The sequence below is a fragment of the Hypanus sabinus genome, chromosome 15, assembly GCF_030144855.1.
Source record: "Hypanus sabinus isolate sHypSab1 chromosome 15, sHypSab1.hap1, whole genome shotgun sequence".
NCBI classification, from domain to species: Eukaryota; Metazoa; Chordata; class Chondrichthyes; order Myliobatiformes; family Dasyatidae; genus Hypanus; species Hypanus sabinus.
The window spans coordinates 13253216-13273712 of record NC_082720.1 but is presented as its reverse complement, the minus strand read 5'-3'; the positions used below and the strand labels follow the sequence as shown (position 1 = coordinate 13273712).

Below are 20497 nucleotides of genomic sequence, written 5' to 3'. Positions count from 1 at the left end.
GATGCTGGAGGAACTCATTGTGTCAGACAACAGCTCTGTAGGGAAAAGGACTGTTAATATGTAATGTCAAATCTTCATTTGGACTGAAAAGGGAGATAGCTTGTTTAAGAAGATGGAAGGAAGAGGTGGAGAAACAGTTACCAAATGATAGGTAGATCTAGGTGAGAAATGGAGATAGGTAGATGGAGGAGGGAAGAATGGAACTACTGATACAAGATGGGAGGTAATAAGTGGAGGCAACAAAGGGATAAAGATGAGGGAATCTTACAGAAGAGGAAGTGAAGCATGGAATCGAGTGATGGAAGTGAGGAGGGCAGAGTGGATCAGTGGGGAGGAGGAGAACCAATAGGAAGATTGTGTGGATGATTGGCAGATATACTGGGTGGAGAAGGGGAAAGAAACAATTTGTTGGCAACTGATGGAGTGTCAGAAAAACTAGCATTGGTATTGGTTGATGATTGTCGAGTGTACAAAGATACAGTGAAAGCATATCTCGCATATTGTTCATACAGATCAGATCAATACGTAATGCACTGAGGTAGAAGAAGGTATAGCAATGCAGACTAAAGAGTAATATCCACAGAGAGAGTGCAGTCCAGGTAAACAATAAAGTGCAAGATCATAACAAGGTCAGTTGTGAGATCAGGAGTTCATCTTATCGTACAAGAGGCTCATTCAAAAGTCTGATAACAGCAGGATAGCAGCTGTCTTTCATACCTTTAATATATGATTTTAGGCTTTTAGCCAATGGGAGAGGGCAGAAAAGAGAATGTATCATTGTTTCATGCTACCTGCTTTACTGAAGCAGCAAGAAGCATAGAAAGAGTCGACTGGTTTCTGGGATGTGCTAAGCAATGTTTCAACTTTCTCCAGTTCCCAGCAGTCATTGCAGGGCCTTTACCATACTAAGCCATTACACCTCTAGATAGATTGCTTTCCACAGTGCATTGACAAATATTGGTAAGGATCAACAGAGACATGCCACATTTCTTTAGCCTCCTGAGAGCAGGATTCTCCATAATCTCACTTGGCTGTGAGAATTGAATATTTTACTGAGGTAGGAAAGGTGGAACTGCTTTCTACACCTTTCCTATATTTGCTGTCTGTTGTACTTGTACATAAGTGGAGTTACAGGAGGCTCACTGTGATGATTTTCGCAGTGGGATTCAGTAGGTTAACACGACGGTTTCTTCACCTCTACCGTATCATAATAGCTGATCATCCAAAATAGATTTGGGATAGCCTCTCTCATCTCTGACCTGTTACATCTAGTTCATTTGAGCTCATTATGTTACATTTGGATGACACACATGCCTCTAGTGCAAATTCTGAAATTACTCACAGTTACTATCTGTAACCATGCCAAAACTATGAACTGCGTGCATCTTAGAAACCAGTTTTCTGTTGGCCCCAGCACAGTTCCAGTCTGCAGTACTCATTTCTCACATGCAACAGTATATAACTTCAAACTCAGGAATGCAAATCCTGAAGAAGAGAGTCTACCTGAAAATTAGAGGATCAAAGCAGTCCCAATAATAGAAAGGCAGAGAACCAAAGACTGCAGTTTTGCACAGTAGGAGAGTCTAGGGTTATGGGGAAAAGACAGGTAGGTGGAGATAAGTCCATGGGCAGATCATTCATGACCTTACTCAATGGCTCCTATCTCTTATGTAATGCAGAGCCTGAAATCTGCTGCAAAGAATAAACTGCTGGGGAAAATTCAGTGGAGTGGGTCAGGCAGCCTCTACAGAAGCTGTCTGATCTATCTGCAGGAACGCGAAATGCTTCATTCAACCCTCAGCTAAGCATAAAACACAGAAGGACACAGCACAATAATCAAGCCCTTCAGACCCAAAAGTTCTGACCTTCAACTTTCAACCGTCCCTAGTTAGTACAATTGTATTCTCCCCGTGTTTACTCAACTCCCCTCAGAAACTATTACTCACATCACAAACATCACTTTACCCATGTCTAATTGCCTCTAAACTGAGGAAGGGTTTAAAAGTCAATCATTTTTCATCAGAACTGGTGACTGGAGTGGAATGAATCAGGGGCTGAGAATAAAATAATAATGGTACCGAGAAACATACGCTACGCCAGTGATTTTTCTAGACAGTGTCGTTGTGATTAAGAAATCGGAACTGACAGAAGACTTTAAACCGACAGAATGGGATGGTGGATGCTTTGTGACGTTCGTGAAGTAATTTGCTTTGAATTTATATTAAGTAAACAGACACATAACAAGCAGCGGTTTTCAATGTGAATTTATCAACGTCTGCTGGGAGGTATCAAAAAGGATTTGATCAGCAATACAACGCAGAGCACCCGGCTTAAAGAACGGTCTTAAAGACCTGGGACCTGATAGGCTGTTCAGAATCTCACGTGATCGAGCCGTCAGCATCCTGAGCGAGCTGTTGCTGCAAAAACTGTTCAGGAAGTAATGAATGAAACTATCGAGACACTTGTAAGAGGGTCTTGCAGAGGAGCAATAACGAATGGAGGGAGGAGACCTGTGAATTGTGCTCTGGACCGTTCTTGAGTTTAGACTTTCAAGGTGAGTCGCATCACTGATTAAAGATCGTGCAAATATTTAATAGTATAACATAGAAGGGTCTTACTGTGTTAATTTGCTGTTCATCAATTACAGGCAGTTGAAAACTATTGACCGTAATTAGGTTTGTGCTGTCGATAGGCGTGGTCTCTGCTTGTAAACTGGTAGTAGGGGAATTATTGATTTAAGTTTCTTATGCCAATATCTTGAACTAAAGGGACTTTGCAGTGGCTGCACTGATTCTGAGGAATTTATTACCTGGTAGGGCAGGAGACGGTTGGGATTATGTTGTGTAGAAGAATGCTTTTAATTGCGAATTGTCTGAGATATGCTTGCATAGGTCCCCTACATGCGACACAGCCTTGGTGGGGTGTTTTGAGGAGACGAGATTGAGCAGATTTGGGTCACCTTTATTTTAGTTATCCTCATTTCTAGTTCAGATATTTTCTGTAAGAGAAAAGCGACTGGACAGGCTGAGAGGTTTTGTTTTTTAATGCTTTCTTCAGGAACAAAACATGCCAATGTATTCACACTTCGTGAGATACCGCATACTTCAAGGGATGATGAGAGTGCAGACAGATTGCTCTCTGAGTCACGAGGAAGCAGAGTTTGAAATGTTGAGATACCTTGGGTAAGAATTCCTTCTCCACCTCCCGCTTGCTTGCCGGGGAAAATGCACAGATGGGTAAAAGTCAACTCTCAGTGGTAGTATTCTCGGCTCTGAGTCAGAAACGTGTGCATTCAAAATCACTGAAGGAAATGCCCAGTGCAGTACTGAAAGAGTGCTACACTGCCAGACCACCGTCAAAGGTGGTATATTAAGCTAGCGTTGTAGAGATTTAAAGAAAATCGGGGAATTGAGATCTATGAGGACATGAGGCAAGTGTAGGTTAGCCATCAACATATTGAATGGTGGGACAGGCTTGACTGGCCTTTCGTTTACTCTTTTTTTTTTCTTATTTTGATGTGGAGGTTAAAGTTTCCAAGTCACTTTAATACTCCCTTAACACACCACTAAAATGGATTGCTCCAGAAATGAGTAGGGCAATATTTTAAGGCACTGATAGAGTGCTATTAGAAATTCAGATGCAATTTATGATCAGTTACCATTTGGGTCTGTGTGGTGAACTACATATACCTGTCTGGACACGCCTGTGGCTCCTCCCACGGACCCCGGTATAAAGGCGATTGGGGACTCCGCCCCGGCCTCAATCTCCAGGATGCAGTGTGGTGGTCAATTGCTGCTTGTTCTTTCTTCCAGCCAATAAAAGCATATATCTTGTCTTGCCTCTCCTCTCCGAGAGTTATTGATGGTGTATCAGTCTGGTAACTCGTATCAAGTACAGACACATTTTTGTTTTTTTTTTAAAAAATGACTTGGGTGGAATCCCCCTGTGGAAATCTGAATTAAAAAGAGAAAGTGGTGTGAGTACTCAGAAAGTTGCTGTTTCTAGTATTTCTGTTTCAGCATCTGCAATTCAATTTCATGCAGGGAAGCCACGGGAGATGTGCAGTGACATCAAATGGAAAATGACAGTAATGTGGATGCTGCTTGGCAGACAATTATACCATTGTGAAGCGTTTAACAGGTTTATAGATTGCTATTGGGAATTGCTGGGTTGTCTTCCCAGGACATGGTTTTTGCTTGGCTTGAAACATCAACTGTTTATTTATTTCTTTTGATGCTGCCTCAGCCACTGAGTTCCTCTACCAATTTTTGTGTCATGTGATTTGTAATCCATTCATTGAGTCTATAGCATGGAGCTAGGGCTTTAAGCCAACCATTCATAGCTGGGCTACCTGGCCAAGGGATCATTGGCAGCCAGGGTTTGGAAATGAGAGACCAGTGGGAACTGAGGGATAGAACTGGGCTATCTGAATAGGTTGGTAAGTAGGAGTGAGGCTTCTGATTAGAAGATGAATGAAAGCTAGGAGGCCAGTAAGAAAAAAGATCACATCTAGTGTATTCTCCTGATATCCAGTGGAAAGTCAAAATCGTATTATATTATAGACCAGCTAATAGTCAGCAGGTTTTAGAGGAGCAAATCTGCAATGATAACAGGCAGTTTCAAGAAAAATTAGATCGTGATGGTAGGTGATTTTAAATTTACACCTATTGACTGAAACTCTCCTACTGGAAATAAGGTGAATGGAGTTTGTCAAATATGTTCAGGAGCATTGCCTTAATCAATATACAGAGGTCCCAATTAGAGAGAGGGTGATGCTAGATCTCCTGTTGGGGAACAAGACAGGGCAGGAGAGACAAGTGTGTAGGAGAACACCAGATCAAGTGATCATTATTCAATTTGTTTCAAGAGAATTAGAAGGATATGACTGGTCCTCAAGCTTTGATTTTAAATCAAAGAGAATAGAATTTTGATAGCACCAGAAATGATCTGGCAGGCGTGGACTGGGATAGTTTGCTTTATGGCAAAATATGTTTAGTAAGTGGGAGACCTTCAAGGGTGAAATTTTGAGAGTTCTATGTTTCTTTTTTCCTGTTACAATAAAAAGGCAAGGTTAACAGGTTTAGAGAACTTTGGTTTTGAGGAGTATTCAGACCCTGGAGGAGAGGCTGGGTTCCATGATGTGCTGTGCTCACATATGGGCTTTTTAAGATTTTAAAATATTTCTTGAACTAAAATCTCAGTACTGAGACACATTTCAGTGTGAAAAGATGCATAAAAGGTATAGGCAGTTAGGAACCAAATGGGTACTTGAATATAGGAAATACAAAGGTACATTGGAGGGTAATCAGGAAGGTTAAAAGAAGGCATAAGGTTGCTCTGGCAGACAATTTGAAGGAGAATACCAAGGCTTCTGCAGATACATTAGGAACAAAGGGATAGCAGAGGACAAAATTGGTCCACTTTGAAGATTAATGTGACCATCTATTCATGGAGTTGAAAGAGATTGGGGGGAAGATCCTAAATGGAATTTTTGCATCTGTGTTTACTTGGGAATGGGCAGAGTCTACAGAACTCAGACAAAGAAGTAATGAGTTCCTGGACTATTTACGGATTGCAGAAGAGGAGGTGCTTGCTGTCTTGAGGAACATTGGAGTGGATAGCTCCCCAGGAACAGACCAGGTGACATGTTGGACCTTGTGCGAGGCTGGTGCAGAAATTGCAAGGGTCCTGGCAGATGTCCTTAGCCATGGTTGGGGTCCAGAGGATTGTTAATGTTTTCAAGAAAGAGTCTAAAAATAAGCCATAAATTTACAGGCTGGTGAGCCTGAAGGGAATAGAGGGTAAATTATTGTAAGGTCTTCTAATTGATAGAATGTATAAATATTTGGACAGACAGGGCCAACATGACTTTGTGCATGGTAGGTCATTTCTAACCAATCTTGGAGTTTTTTGAGTTTCCTAGTTGACTAAGGAAAAGCAGTGGATGTTGTCTACGTGGACTTCTTTTCTGTGTTAGGAGAACAGAAGACTCTCAACACAGAAAATTAAAACATAGAATTCGTTACAGATTCTCAAAGATAGGGTAAAGTCACAAACCGAAACTTCAGCCTTGGAAGATAAAAGCAATTATGATCACGTGCATAATATCAAACGTTATGCACATCTAGTCACCTCCCAGGACATGATCTCTTGCTGCTGCCATCGGAAAGAAGTACAGGAACCCTGGGACTCATACCACCAGGTTTAGGAACAACTATTATCCCATAACCGTCAGGTTCCTGAACCAGAGGGAATACCTGAACTCAAACTCACTTGCCTCATCACTTAACTGTTCCCACAAGCTTTGGACTTGCTTTCGTGGACTCTACATCCCACGTTCTCTATTTATTCCTTATTTATTAATTGTTATTTTTCTTTTTGTATTTGCGCAGTTTGTTGCCTTTTGCGCGGTGGTTGCCCTATTGCTGTGGTCTTTCACTGATATGTTGAGTATGCCCACAGGAAAATAAATCTCAGGGTTGTAATGGTGACATGTATGTACATTGTTAATGAGTTTCCAAACATTCAACATATTAAAATGATTTATTATTTTCACATGTACAGAGGTACCATAGGAAACCTTGTGTTGCATGCCATCTGTACATTGAGGTGGTACAAAGAAAAGTCACAGAATGCAGAATAAAGAGTTATATTTACAGAAAGTGCAATGGAGGCAGACAATAAGGTGCAAGCCCATACAAAGGTAGTCTGTAGGTCGAGAGTACATCTTATCATACTGGTGGTCCATAAAATAGTCTTGCAGCAACAGGATAGAGGTGATGCTTGAGCCTGGTGGTACGTGCTTTCAGACTTGTATATTTCTTGCCCAATGGGAGGAGGCAAAAGGGAGACTGCCTACAGTGAATGGAGTCTTTGATCATGTTGGCTGCTTTAACTAATGCAGTGAAATGTGTAGACACAGCCTTGGAGGGGAGTATGGGTTCCATACTGTGCTGTGCTCACATATGGGCTTTCATAAGATTTTAAAATATTTCTTGAACTGAAATCTCAGTACTGAGACAAATTTCAGTGTGTGGAGCATGAAACAGTAGACTACTGTTAACAAGAAGATTAAATTTCACTGGTTTAGAACTTATTTTGTACCTACTTGCTGATTCACAGTTTTGATGTCAAACTATCAAGGGGAATTGTATTTCTGGAAATTGCTTCAAATGTTTTGCCATAGGCATTTTAACTATTTACTGGAAGTTCGCTTGAACTAAACCACACATTAATATATTACAATTATGTTAGAAATATACACTTGAATTTCCCAAAATAGTTAACTGCAGGTTAAACAAATTTTGTTGTGCGAATGTGAAGTGCATTTTTATTCAAACAAACAAAATATGATAGTGTTTATACAGGTCCCAAAATAGACCACAAAGTCAACAAAGATCCGTAAAGTAATGAAATAAATAATTTATGGTGTTAGTCGAAGGATCACTTGAAGGTATTGATTGGAGCAATGGATTGATTTTAATATTTGAACTGGGAGGAAGCCCTTTGAGTTAGTTCTACTATTCAGTCGTCAGCCTCAGGGTGTCAGCTGTGGCTATGAGTTTACACATTCTTCCTGAATGTATGTGTTTGCTCCGTGTGCTCAGCTTTCCTCCCACATCAAAACGATGTGCCAGTGGGTAGTTAAGTGGCCACTGTAAATTATCCCTTATATGAGATGGGTGGTAGGAGAATTGGGTGGTCAATAGGTTGTAGGCAATTGAGTTTGGTGAATGGGATTGCTGTAAGAGATGGCAGTGACTCAAAGAGCCTCATGGTTCACTTCTATGTTGTATCAAAATATGAGATTTTGAACTCAGCAGTAATTGAACCATGCCACTGAAAGTTAAATCAGAATCTTATTCTATTTCTTATTAGTCCATAAGACTTCTAGTCCATAAAAACTCAAGAACAGAATTAGGCCATTTGCCCCATCAAGTCTACTCCACCATTCCATCGTAGCTGATTTACTATCACTCAATCCTATTCTCCTTCCTTCTCCCTGTAACCTCTGATACCATTACTAACCAAGAAGCCATTCAATCTCCAATGAGTTGGTCTCCACAGCCATCTGTGGCAGTGAATTCTGCAGATACACCATCCCCTGGCTAAAGAAATCCTTCCTCGTCTCTGTTCTAAAAGCTTTTCCTTCTGTACTAAGGTTGTGCCCTCTGTTCTTGGAGATCCCCACTATATGAAAATCCTCTCCACATCTACTCTATCTAGCCTTTCAATATTCAATGGGTTTCAATGAGATTTCCCCTCATTCTTCTAAACTCCAGTGAGTGCAGGCCCAGAGTCATCAAAGCCTCCTCATGTTAACCCTTTCATTCCCAGGATAATTCTTGTGAACCTCTGGAGCCTTTCTAGTGACAGAATATTCTCCCTTAGCTAGGGGATCCTTCCTTGGATAAGGGTCATAATACTCCACAAACAGTCTGAGCAATGCCTTATAAAGACTGAGCATTACATCTTGTCCTTCATCTATCTTTCTATCATTTGCAGTCTTGGTCACAAAGGTATCAAGTCTATCATCCAAGATACTGATGTGTATTGTGAAAAGAAGTGGTCTCAAAATGGATGCCTACAACACACCTCTATTCACTGGCAGCTAACCAGTAAAGGCTTAATTTATTCCCACACTGTTTCCGGCTAGTCAGCCAATTTTCTATTCATGTTCGTCTATGTGCTATACTACCATGGGTTCTAAATTTGTTTAGCAGTTTCATGTGTGACACCTTGTCAAAAGCCTTCTGAAATCCAAGTCAGTAAACATTACTGACTCTTGGTCTATCCTGACTGTTTTTATTTTTCCACAATGAATTCCAACAGATTTGTCAGGCAAGATTTCCCCTCAAGAAAAACCGTTCTTCATATGCCTCCAAGTACTCTGAAACTCATAATGGACTCAACATGTTAGTTAGGCTAACTGGCCTATGATGGGGTGGCACAATAGTATAGCGGTTAGTGCAAAGCTTTACAGCACCAGTGACCCAGGTTCCACTCCCTCTGCTGTTTGTGAGAAGTTTTGTTTGTTCTCCCGATGACCATGTGGGTCTTCTCTGAGTGCTTTGGTTTCCTCCCACTGTCCAAAGACATACTGGTTGGTAGGTCAATTCGTCATTGTAAGTTGTTCTGTGATTAGGCTAGGGTTAAATCGAGGGTTGCTGGGTGCCATGGCTGAAAGGGCCTAAGGACCTGTTCTGCACTGTATCTCATTAAAGATATAATTCTTGCCTTTTGCCTCCCTCCCTTAATGAGTGGAATATGTTTGCAATTTTTCAGCCCTCCAGAATCTAATAGTTTTTGAAAGATCACTACTAATGCTATCATAATTTCTTCTCTTTTGCTCTTTACGTATCTGGAAAAATACTTTTATCCTCTTTTATATTATGGACCATCATATCTTCATATATCATTTTTAAATTGCCTTCAGTTTGTGCTTAAGATCTTCCCAATCCTCTGGCTTCCCTCTAATTTTTCCCTGTATTATATGCCCTCTTCTTTTATGCTGTTCTCTTCTTGTAAGCCATGCTCATCCTCTCATTCAAGTACTACTTTGGGGTGAATCTTTCCTGCACCTTCAAAATTTGTCTCAGGAACTCCAGCTATTGCTGTTCTGCTAGTGTCCCTTCCAATCCAGTCTGACCACTCCTCTTTTATTTCCCTTTACTCCACTGTAATACCTCTGAATTTAGCATCTAAAGGTTACATAACTTTTCTATCTCCATTGTAATTTGTACCCCACATTCTGATGACTGATCAGAGGCCTGTTTATAACTGCTATTCGGTTATTTTTACCCTTGCAGTCTCTTAACTCTTCCACAAGGTTTGTACATTTTACTGTCCTCTGTCACCTCAAGGATTTGATTTTGTCTGTTTACCAACTGAGCCACACCAACCCATCTGCCTACCTGTGTGTACTTGGAATACAGTGTGTATCCTTGGATGTCAAGCTTCTATCTGTTTTGTTTTGTGTGCCTAGCCAGGGCTATGTTGTAGTAGAGGGCTAAGCACCCAAACTTGAGACGTGCCAGTGTTGATTGTCAGCAAGGAGATATTATTTCTGATCCATATAGGCTGTGGTCGTGCGGTAAGGACAGCAAGGATCCAGTTGCAGAGGGAGGCACAGAGACTGAGGTTTTGGAGTTTTTGTCTTTTACTGATGGTATGATTGTGTTGGATGCCGAGCTGTATTTGCCAATAAACAGCAACCTGATTAAGTATTGCTGTTGTCTGGGTGATCCAAGACCATGTGGAGAGCCAGTGAGATTGCATCTGCTGTAGACCAATTATGGCAATAAGATAATTGCAGTGGGACAATTGCAGAAACTTGCTTCGGCGGGAGTTGATTCTAATCATAACCAACCTCTTGGAGCATTTAATCCCAGTGCCATTGGGTGATAGTTGTTGAGGCAGCTGACCCTTCTCTTGGGCACTGGTATGATTGCCACCCTTTCAATTTAATTTGCTTTGTTTCTTCTCCATGAAATTTGTATTGTTTCTTCTCTTACTTTACAGAATGTGTTGCTCTTGTATCAGAATTTATTTATTATACACTCCATTAATTTTTATCTGTCACAAACATAGATAGAATAATAGCCCTTAGCCCAGCATATCTCTGCTGATCATAATGCAAGTTGAATAGCCCTCACCCAAAGTTCTAAAATTGGAACCCCCCGGAATTTCTTCTTGAGAACTGACATGATGTCACAATTGGAAAATTCCACAAGACCTTCCCAGATCTCTGAGCATCAGACGTTTTGAGAAGTGGTCTCACATGGGTAATGAACAGAAGTTAAAAAGAGAACACCACATGACGTGAGAAATGGAGATCTCGATCGTGTATTGAAATGGTAGATTCGTCAGCACTGAAGTGAATGTCGTCAGTATGTCGCTTAACGGTATGCTGATCATGACACAGACAAAGATCTATTACAGCCAAACTGAAAATGAAAGCAATTGTAAATATTGAAAAGGCTGCTTGCAGAAATTTAAGAAAAGACACGACATTCAATTTTTAATGATTTGAAAACTTGTAAAGATAAATCATCTGCTGGTCATGAAGCAGCAGAGAAACTGAGTTTGAGATTCTCACTGATGAAAATCTAACACCAGAGCAACTCTACAATGCTCATTGCTTTTATACCTTGCAAAAAACTTTTTTTAAAGTAAAATGCAAATACAGTATACTGTAACCTTTTAATCAAAACACCATGTTACAGGTGGAGACTAAAAGCCTGCTGTTGCTTGGTGTTCAACAGCTGATTTGGTTATTTTCCTGGTGCTCTATGCTACTTTTATTACCCTGCGTGCATTATATTTTCATTTTGTTAATCGTATATAATCTATGTGATGAACAAGTTAAGACAAAGACTGCTTACCAGTAGCACATAAATTCAGAGTAGGAAATAATGGCAATCCTAAATTATCTCATTATATTCTGAAATCCAAAACATTTTCATCCCCAAGCATTTCAGATGAGTATTCAACCTTTGCCAATCTAAACTCATTCCATTAGCTTGCACGTGGTCTGTATCCTTCCATTCATATTGATGTGTCTGTCTAAATGCCTCATAAATGTTGCTTTGATAGCTGGTTCCATAATCTACACTAGCAGTGCATTTCATGTACCTACCATTATTATTTTAAAAACAAGAAAACAAAAATTGTTTTGCAAATCTCCTTTAACCTTTTCTCACTTGCCTTAAACCTGTGCTCTCTAGTATTAGATATTTCTGCTGTGGGAGGAAAACTGTCTATTGGCCCTACGTACCTTTCATTATGTTGTATACTTCTATCAGGCTTGCTCTCAGTTTTTAAGGATCCAGAGAGTGAAATTCAAGTTTGCTCGCCCTCTCCTTGTAACAGATACACTCCAGTCCAGACAGCATCCTAGTAACCTCTTCTACAACTTTTCCAAAGCCTCCACAGACTTTCTGTACTGGGACAACCAGAACTGCACACAATACTCCAAATGTAGCTTAAGTGAAGTTTATATTACAGTCTACCAGTTTATCTCCTAAAGGCTGCTACTATTGTCTCCACCGTTTATTGTATTTCCAGAGTTCCATAACACCTCAGGCTTCTGTATGTATGTTCTGTTACAGCCTGCGATTTGCTGTCCAGATTATTAGAACATTGTTAATTGTAGGGGGCAGCAAATTCACGTTCACTACTAATGCAGCTTCCCTTTGCATTAGAGCCAAACCTCAGCTGGCATTCTTTGCAAAGCTATTCCAAGGTCTTGCTGCCTATACTTAAAAGCAGACTCTTCCTTTTCAGTTCTCTAAACTCCAAATTGATTTAAAGTGGGGATTTTGTACACCTAACATATCCCTCCCTGGATTGAGTGAGTGGGATCACACCCATTGTAGATAAATACATGAGATTAAGTACAGAATATCTCCAGCCAAAATCTTTCCAGCAGAAGTTCTGGGTAATCCACACTCGTAGCTCCTCTTCCCCTCTGTGCAGAAGTCATTACACAGGCTAACCTTTGCCAAGATTGTCCTCTCTAACGTTTGTGATCTTTCATGGCTTTGGGTAAAGCTTGTAAATGTTGGACTAATTTGCAATGGAGGTGAAAAGTGGTTTCACTCTCCCACTCCCAGGTTTACTGTAAGCTACTACTGCTGATCCTTGTCACATCTCGGACTTTGCTGCTCGCTGTTGTTACTGAAGATACCCAAACCCTATACTTAAGGACAGAACACTTCCACTTTCTCTCAAGTCTGCAATTACAGGGAAAACTTTGCTACCACTGTAGCGTTGCCTAAATTCCAGGTATGGATTGATCTCACTGATCCTGTAATGACTACCTTGGGTTTAATATCACTGACATACTGTGAATTGTTTTCATTGCAGCAGCAGTATAGTGCAATCCATTAAACAATGCATACAAATACTACTGTACATTATATATATATATATATATATATTAATAATACCTCTATTTTTATATATAATATACCTCTATATATAATACATCTACCTCTATTTATATATATCAATCAAAGATAGAGGTAGAGTTCATGGTGGTTCATTTGTCTGGGGAAGAAGCTGTTCCTAAAACACAATGTGTGTCTTCAGACTCCTGAAAACACATTTCTGATGCAGTAATAAAGAGAACATGTCTTGGGTGACGGGGTCCTTTGGTATATCCTCAAAGTAGCAGGATAAGTTTGCAACCCATTACAACTTTTTCTGATGCTGTGCAACGGCCCCTCCATGTCGGATGTTGATGCAACCAGTTAGATTGCTCTCGGCATCTGTAGAATTTTTCTAGAGTCATTGATGACATATTTAATATCATCAACTTCTAATGAAGTATAACCACTGGCGTACTTTCTCCATAACTGTATCAATTTGTTGTGTCTGGGATAGGTCTTCAGAAACGTTGATGCCCAGGAACTTGAAATGACTCACCTTTTCTACTGCTGAACCCTCGATGAGGACCAGAGTGTGTTTTCTCGACTTCCCCTTCCTGAAGTCCACATCAATTTCTTGGTCCTAAGATGTTGTAACCCCACTCAACCAGCTGATCTATCTTGCTCCTGTATGCCTCCTCATCATCTGAGATTCTTGCTAGCAACATCAGCAAATTTGTAGATGGCATTTGAACTGTGCCAAGCTACAGAGTCATGGCTTTAGTAAAGCCGTGGGCTAAGCTGAGATGCACCAGTGTGATTACCAGCAAGGAAGAGTCTATTTCTCATCCATACAGGCTGTGGTCTCCCAGAGAGCGTAGAACATAATTCAGAACTGGGTTTAATATTACCAGCATATGTTGTGAAATGTGTTGTTTTGTGACAGCAGTATATTGCAAAATATAATTATAAAAACGCTGATTGCAATTTATAGATGTATTTGTACATAATAAGTTTAAGTAATGCAAAAGGAGGGCAGAAGTGAAGTAATGTTCATGGGTTTAGTGTCCATTCAGAAATCAGATGGCGGAAGCAGTTCCTGAAATGGAGTGTCACCAATGGAGTATACCACCTTGATGGTATCAATAAGAAGAGGGCACGTCCCGGGTCATTTGGGTCCTTAATGATGGATACAGCCTTTTTGAGGCAACACCTTATGAAGATGTACTTGATGCTGGGGTGGCTAGTGTCCATGAAGGAGACAGCAGAGTTTGCAACTTCCTGCTGTTTTTTTTTCCAATCCTGTGTATGGCTCACCAATGAGGGTGCTGTCCACAGTACATCTGTACAAAAATGCTAGTCTTGGGTGACATACCAAGTCGCTTCAAACTCAGAGTCAGGTTTATTATCACTGGCATGAGTCGTAAAATTTGTTAACCTAGCAGCAGCAGTCCATAATATAGAAGAAAACTAAAATAATTAGGTAATTCAATTACTATATTACTATATATATATATTGAATAGATTAAAAATCGTGCAAAAAAACAAATAATATATATTTAAAAAGTGAGGTAGTGTCCTAGTGTTCAATGTCCATTTAGGAATTGGATGGTAGAGGGTAAGAAGCTGTTCCTGAATCGCTGAGTGTGTGCCTTCAGGCTTCTGTACCTCCTACCTGATGGTAACAGTGAGAAAAGGGCATGCCCTGGGTGCTGGAGGTCCTTAATAATTGACACGGCCTTTCTGAGATGTCTCTCCTTAGATGTCCTGGGTCCTTTGTAGGCTAGTACCCAAGATGGAGCCAACTAAATTTATAACCCTCTGCAGCTTTTTTCTGTCCTGTGTACTAGCTTCCTATCCCCCCCCCCCCCCCCCCCGTACCATGCAGCCTGTCAGAATGTTCTCCATGGTACATCTCGGAGTTTTTGAGTGTATTTGTCGACATATCAAATCTCTTCAAACTCTTAATGAAGTATAACTACTGTCTTGCCTTCTATATAACTGCATTAATATTTTGGGACCCAGTTAGATCCTCATATCTTAACACCTAGAAACTTGGAACTGCTCACTCTCTGCACTTCTGAACCCTCTATAAGAATTGGTATGTGTCCCTTCTTATCCTTCCCGAGGTCCACAATCAGCTCTTTTGTCTTAACTGACATTGATTGCCAGGTTGTTGCTGTGACACCAGTCCACTAGTTGGCATATCTCGCTCCTGTACGCCCTCTCATCACCACCTGAGATTCTCCCAACAATGGTTGTATCATCAGCAAGTTTATAGATGGTATTTGAGCTATGCCTAGCCACACAGTCATGGGTATATAGGGAGTAGAACAATGGGCTAAGCGCATATCCCTGAGGTGCACCAGTGTTGATCGTTAGCAAGAAGGAGATGTTATCACCAGTCCACACAGATTGTGATCTTCTGGTTAGGAAGTCGAGGAACCAATTGCAGAGGGAGGTACAGAAGCCCAGGTTCTACAACTTCTGAATCAGGATTGTGGGCATGATGGTAGTAAATGCTGAGCTATAGTCGATGAACAGCATCCTGACATGCTTGTGTTATCCAAGTGGTCTAAAGCCGTGTGAAGAGCCATTGAGATTGCATCTGCCATTGACCTATTGTGGCAATAGGCAATGAACTCCCAATGAAATCTAGCTGCTGTCATGCCTTCTTTGTGATTGCATCAAGATGGTGGGCCCAGGATAAACCCTCAGGGTGACAATAACTCTGGAACTTGGAACTGCTCACCCTTAACCTTAATGGACTAGTTTGTGTTCCCTTGATCTCACCTTCGTGAAGTCCAGAATCAATTCCTTGATCTTGTTGATGTTGTACAAGGTTGTTGCAACACCACTCAACCATCTGAGATGTCTCACTCCTGTACACCACCTTGTCACCATTTAAAACTGGCAAATTTGTAGATGGCATTTGAACTGTGCTTAGTCGGTTTTAGGTGTAAAGAGAGTAGAGCAGTGGTCTAAGCTTGCATCCTTGAGGTGTGCCAGTGTTGATTCAGTGAGGAGATGTTACTTATGATCCACATAGGTTGTGGCCTCATATTGAGGAGTCAAGTATCCAGTTTCAGATCAAGGCCCAAGTTTTGGAGATTATCGATGAGATTGGATGGTATGAGTTTTCTGGACAGAGCTATAATCAATAATCAGCAGCCTGACATGGATCGCCTGGGCAATAGTAATACCCAAGGCCTAGTAGAGAACCAGTGAGACTGCATCTGCTGTTGACGTTTTTGGAGTGATAGGCAAATTGTAGTGGATCCAGGTGCCTATTTAGACAGGAGTGGTGGGCTAAGCATACATCCTTTGGGTCTACTAGTGTTGCTCGCCAGCAAGGAGATGTTATTTCCATTACCCAGTTTCCCTAAGTTCCTCTTGCACAAGGAATCTGTCTCTTTTGTTCTCCATCAGTCTACACATGCTTTCACTCTCCCCCTCTCTCAACATGTAGCACCTGTTTCTGGAGTGACTACACTCTTGTAATTGGAAGAGTGCAGTTTGTATTATGCATTTGGTCCTTTAATGGCTACCTTCAAATGCCTTAGCTACAAGGTTAAGTGCAGTTACTACGAAATCGTGCAGTAGATCAAAAAACAATAGTTCATATTATTAACAGACCCTGTGTTTAAAACACAGGGGAAACCCATCAATGCTATTGGATGTACCTTGCACTGGTAAATTGTTGGATTTGTATAATCAGTATTGGGGTTAGACACAAATTGCTGTAACACCATTAGACCTAGGCAAGTAATATCTATATATTTCAGATAGATGAGCAGTTATTATATATGTCAAATTTTATTTCCATATTTAAAATGATCTAACTTTGTTTACTTTGAGACCAGTCTGCAGCAACCCAAGGATTCAGACCAAGTTTGTTGATTAAATATTTTCCTTTAGAAAATTCACCATGACCCTTTCCATTCAAAATTGCCCACGGCCTTTCTCAAAGGTTACCTGCAATATATGATTCACTCAGCAGTGAACAGTTCTAGAACCCATGATTGAGAGGTGGTGACTCATATCTTCGTCATTTGCATGGTCACGATTGAATTCAATGCTCCAACAGGAATTGTACTTCACAATTACTTCATGTTATTTTTGTATGCATTAAACACAATGCAGACATGTTAACACTTTAATATTATGATTTAAAATTGCTTTGCCCTGAAAGAAACTACATTTTCCAGAAGATGTTTTACAGCGTACTCTTTAAAAAGCTGCTCAACTTTCCTCACAAAAATACTTGGCATAAATTTTTTACAGGTAACAAATAATGACTATAGAATATGCACTGGTGATGAAGACAGAGGAATAATGATATAAATAATAGAGGAAAATTCACCAGTTGAAGAGTGCTGTGGGATTACATCAAATTGAAGGCAGCAGTAGTTTATCATGGTCTTGGAAATTGCTCCTCCTATTGAATTAACTCGCTCTGGATAGTGTTTAAACCCATGTGCCATTTACTGTATTTGGGGGTCAAGGAGCCTGCATAATAGCAGAACTAAAATGCATTGAGATCTGTAATTTTCTCAGGATGTGTATTGCACATACTGCTGTGATATACAGTCTAAACAATTCGGCTCTAATCAGCAGGTGAGAGAGGAATATTGAGTTTCTTAAATAAAAGCCTAGCTGAGAGGTTTTCAGTCACATTGAGCTGTTGCTTCACCTAATGCTGGAAATGTTGAAAATGGCTCTGGGTTTTGTATGGATTGTTTGTCTTTGTGGCTACAGGCTGACATTGCAGGTAATAAACTATGACTTCAGTACAGTATCCAAGCCCAGGTTTGGTGTTTAAAAACAGAATGTGCTGGAAATGGTCTGCAGGTAAAGCAGTATCTATGGGGAGAGAAACAGAATCAATGTTTCAGGCCAAAGAATATACTCTACACTATGCCAAAGTACTTGATTATCATAAGTGTTTCAAAAGGGGCATGAAGCTACAAGCTTGTGAGAGATTCTGCTTTTGCTGCAAATCATGAGCTTAAGAGAAGATCATGAACCTTTAATGTGGAGTCTCAGTCCACTACATCAACAGTTTATTTCCTTCCATAGATGCTGCCTGACCTGCTGAGCTCCTGTGTGTGTGTGTGGGGGGGGGGGTCATGTGAGTTCATTGCTCAGGTTAACAATTACAGCAACACTGTTTAATAGGTGCTGACCAATGGTTAGCCTCCAACCATTGACACCGAGCCAAATTATCTGGCAATGCTGTTCATTGCTGACAGAGGACATCCTTGTGGATGGCAACAAATCCATCTACATCAATGACCACCTTTTCAAAAGTACTTTGTTGGCTGTAAAATGCTCTAATGTGTTAAGATTGTAAAAGTTGTTACAAATCTTTGAACAAAAAACTAGTAGCAACATGTTACAAATAGGTTGCCATGGAAGTGTTGCAGTTAGCATGATGGAATTGCAGCTCCGGGCATGCAGTTTGGAGTTCAATTCCAGTGCAGGCTGCATGGAGTTTGCTTGTTCTCTCCATGACTGTGGGTTTCCTGGGGTTCAGCTTTCCTCTCACAGTCAGAACATACACAAATTGGAAGGTTAATTGGTCACTGTAAATTGTCCTGTGATTAGGCTAGGATTAAATACGTGGGTTGCTGAGCTGCACAGCTCATTGGACCAGAAAGGTCTATTCTTCATTGTATCTCTAAATAAAACAAAAGTGGCTATTAGTGTAATCAGGTGTGACACTTTTTAAAAGCGATCACTAGGACTAAAAACACAAAGGGAATAGGGTCGAGAGTGTTGCAGCATGTACGATTCTATGGGAGTATAGAATAACCAGGCAAAGATGTTGACATGTTTCCTCTCGTGAGGGAGTCTTCGACAAAGATTAAACTAGTTTTAAATGACTGCTGATGTATATTGTAACTGAGATGCTTTGGATTCTTTTTCGTACAGAGTAACAATTCTCTGCTCCAGTGGGTTGTGAAGTCTGGGGTACTCGTGTTTTTAAATAGGCATGCTTTTTTTAAAAAAAATGAAACCAGGATATCACTTGAGCCACAGCTCCTTGCAGAAAATTATCTTCCTGGCATTAACTTAGAATTTTTTTTATTGCATAATGACAAAAGTAGGAGTGAAGATCTTCCCACCAGGAAGGTCTCAAAGCTCTTCGCTTTTTGGATTCCAGACCTAACCAGTTCCCCTCTACCACCACTCTCCTCTGTCTAGCAGAATTAGTTCTGACTCTCAATAATTTCTCCTTTGGCTCCTCCCACTTCCTCCAAATCAAGGGTGTAGCTATGGGCACCTGTATGGGTCCCAGCTATGCCTGCCTTTTTGTTGGCTTTGTGGAACAGTCCATGTTCCAAGCCTATATGGGTACCTATCCCCCTCTTTTCCTTCGCTACATCGATGACTGCATTGGTGCTGCCTCCTGCACACATGCTGAGCTCATTCACTTCATTAACTTTGTCTCCGACTTTCACCCTGCCCTCAAATTTACCTGGTCCATTTCTGACACCTCCATCCCCTTTCTTGAGCTTTCTGTCTTCATCTCTGGAGACGGCTTATCTACTGATATCTACTATTGGCCTACAGACTCTCGCAGCTACCTGGACTATTCCTCTTCCCACCCTGTCTCTTGCAAAAATGCTATCCCCTTCTCGCAATTCCTCCGTCTCTGCTGCATCTGCTCTCAGGATGAGGCTTTTCTTTCCAGGACGAAGGAGATGTCTTCCTTTTTTAAACAAAAGGGCTTCCCTTCTTCCATCATCAACTCTGCTCTCAAACGCATCTCTCCCATTTCCCGCACATCTGCCCTTGCCCCATCTGCCCACCGCTCCACTCGGGATAGGGTTCCCCTTGTCCTCACCTACCACCCCACTAGCCTCCGGGTCCAACGTATAATTCTCCGTATCTTCCGCCACATCCAACAGGATCCCACTACCAAGTACATCTTTCCTCCTCTTGTCCGCTCGTCCCCCCCATCCCTTCTCACCGGTCTTCCTCCTGGCACTTATCCTTGTAAGCGCAACAAGTGCTACACTTGCCCTTACACTTCCTCCCTCACCACCATTCAGGGCCTCAGACAGTCCTTCCAGGTGAGGTTACACTTCACCTGTGAGTTGGCTGGTGTGTTACACTGTGTCCGGTGCTCCCGGTGTGGCCTTTTATATATTGGAGAGACCTGACGCAGACTGCGAGACTGTTTCGCTGAACACCTATGCTCTGTTCACCAGAGAAAGCAGGATCTCCCAGTGGCCACACATTTTAATTCCGCATCTCATTCCCATTCTGATATGTCTATCCATGGCCTCCCCTACTATCAAGATGAAGCCACACTCAGGTTGGAGGAACAGCACCTTATATATCGGCTGGGTAGTCTCCAACCTGATGGCATGAACATTGACTTCTCTAACTTCCATCAATGCCCCTGCTCCCCTTTTTACCCCATCCCTGATATATTTAGTTTTTTTCCTCCTTTTTTCTCTCTCTCTGCCCATCACTCTGCCTGTTCTCCATCTCCCTCTGGTGCTTCCCATCCCATGATCCTTTCCCTTCTCCAGCTCTGTATCCCTTTTTGCCAATCACCTTTCCAGCTCTCAGCTTCATCCCACCCTCTTCGGTCTTCTATCATTTTGCATTCCCCA

General features: G+C 41.2%; 1 long non-coding RNA gene across 1 annotated transcript in view; it reads left to right on the top strand.

The window, feature by feature from the left end:
- The first annotated feature begins 2386 nt into the window (after nt 1–2386).
- LOC132405306 (uncharacterized) overlaps nt 2387–20497 on the top strand; it is a 38845-nt gene continuing 20734 nt past the window's right edge. Inside the window, exon 1 of the long non-coding RNA XR_009515803.1 lies at nt 2387–2554. This is a non-coding gene — a long non-coding RNA (uncharacterized LOC132405306). The remainder of the gene's footprint in view (nt 2555–20497) is intronic.